At 48.5% G+C, this 2,302-nt stretch overlaps 1 protein-coding gene across 1 annotated transcript in view; it reads right to left on the bottom strand.

Annotated features, from left to right (window-relative positions):
* Positions 1 to 2,302, bottom strand: part of meis1a (Meis homeobox 1 a) — an 18,099-nt gene that overhangs the window by 3,537 nt on the left and 12,260 nt on the right.

Raw genomic sequence — 2,302 nt, 5'->3', positions numbered from 1 at the left:
CAGGAAATCTAGTCAGAAAACCAAACCCATCATTTTTAGAAACATTTTCAACTTCAACCTTCAGTTTAAATGATAAAAGATAAAAGATGATAAGCAGCTAAAAAAAGTCCAGGTTTACTAAACAACACAGTTTAGCAGCTAACAGTTTGTTTCAGAAGCTAAAACTCGGGTTTGGAAGCTAAAAGAGTCTGATTCAGGTTAGTGTGTTAGGAGATTAGTTTGGTTTCAGTAGCTAAAGGACCAGTTTAACAACTAAAACCCTTCCCAGTCGAGTTCAGATGTATAATTCTACAGTTCAGATGAATCCTGTGACAGTTCCTGAAGTCAACACGCTGTGTGCTGAGTGCCCTGAAAGCAAAGGCTGAACCCTGGTGATGATTTGGTTTCAGTAGCTAAAGGACCAGTTTAACAACTAAAACCCTTCCCAGTCGAGTTCAGATGTATAATTCTACAGTTCAGATGAATCCTGTGACAGTTCCTGAAGTCAACACGCTGTGTGCTGACTGCCCTGAAAGCTGAACCCTGGTGATGGTGCCAGGCTTCAGGAGGCCAGGCATCCATACATGTCCCCTTCTGAGTACGCTCTTGAAGCCATCACCCTGGTATGCGTGACCTATGACCCAGCACCTCCTGCAGTGAGGCGCTCTGGTCTTCCTCAGCCTAAAGACTTGTGGACTGGCCCGTCAACCCCTTCTGACCTGCCACGAAGTAGGTCTGTGCTTTCTCGTTTGATTTATGTCCTCCTACAAACACACCCCTACCCTCACCCCTGGGGTGGGGGATGACCTGTTTCCTTTTGAGGAAAATAAAAACCTTAGCGGCCTTTTCAGGGAGTCAAAAAGGGTGAGGAGGAAGAGAGGCAGAGGAGAGGAAGATCTACCAAAGGAAGCTGAAACTAGCTTCAATAACATATGTGACATCGTCTGGCCGGCGTCTGTCAGCTCTGGTATCGGTGCAGCTTCCTCCCTGAAGAGCCAACGCCGAAGGAGTTTCTCCTCTCTGGACTCGGGCCACATGGTGCTCCAACACCTTTCAGTTAGGTGCATATGATTCAAGGTGCTTTAGGGATGACTGGCAGAATAAACTGTAACATACTGTGAGTGAATAAACAGCACAAGCAATGGGTGGAAAACTGTGGGATCCTCAGACTGAAGAGGTTTCACATCTAAACCCACCAACACTCGGAGCATCAAAGCTAAAAGCTGCTTCACCAAAGTTCCCGCACTGTGGCTGGTGCAAGCCCAGGAAACCTAGCAAATGGTCGGCTTTAAGATCAGTAGGAAAACTGACGGGCAGCCAATGTGATGACTTTCAAACCGGTGTGATGTGTTCGCTCCTCATGGTCAGCACTCTCAACCACGTCTAACTAATGTGCAGAAACCTGCAGCGCTCAACACACCGGCGTTTACAAAAGCAAAAAGGCCGAGACGAGGAAGTGAAAGTCGACAGGGTGGAGGAGCAAACCTTCATGTAAAGAGGAGCCTTTGCACAGAAACACTTGGAGCCGCGTATCCTAACAGTGCACGCACTGCGTACCGACAGTGCACGCACTGTGTAAATTATTCTGATGTACAGCTGGTCCTGCTGAGCCTTCACAGACCAGCCTGCAGCCTTTATCGGCCTGACGCAGACCGACGGCCAGTGTGGTTTCCTGGGGGAAAGAGGGCCAGGGTTCAAACAAGGCAGCAACCCCACCACAACACACACACACACACACACACACACACACACACACACACACACACACACACACACTCACTAAGCCATGCCCGGCCCAGGAGTCATGCCCCCAGTGACTTTAAATAAACCAGTCCAGCTCTGCTATGAAGATGCCATGTACCCCCGAGGCAGAGTGAGGCAGACTGCTTTTACGTCTTTAGCTTCATCAGCCCTGTGATATGACGCAACACACTCAGTGGTCAGTTTATTAGGTACACCCAGGCAGAGCCAAGTCGGTCTAATCCAGCAGCCCTACAGTAAATCCTCCTTCATGACAGTGGTGATGATCAAAGTGTTTCTGAAAGGTGCTCATTCAGCTCTATTATCTTTTTTGGAAACTGTTCATAATGGCCAACAGCTGCTAAAGCATCAGGCCAGTTCTTTAAGCTCAGGTGAATAAAACATGTTCAAGATCAGATCCCCAACAATAAAAGTGGCTGATGTTGATCTTTCTGTATCATCCATCCATCCATCCATCCATTTTCTTCCGCTTATCCGGGGCCGGGTCGCGGGGGCAGCAGTCTAAGCAAAGATGCCCAGACCTCCCTCTCTCCAGACACTTCCTCCAGCTCCTCCGGGGGAA

This window comes from Monopterus albus, unplaced genomic scaffold, assembly GCF_001952655.1.
Source record: "Monopterus albus unplaced genomic scaffold, M_albus_1.0 scaffold235.1, whole genome shotgun sequence".
Lineage (NCBI taxonomy): Eukaryota > Metazoa > Chordata > Actinopteri > Synbranchiformes > Synbranchidae > Monopterus > Monopterus albus.
Note: the sequence above shows the minus strand (reverse complement) of the source record. Positions and strands in the feature narration are given on the sequence as shown.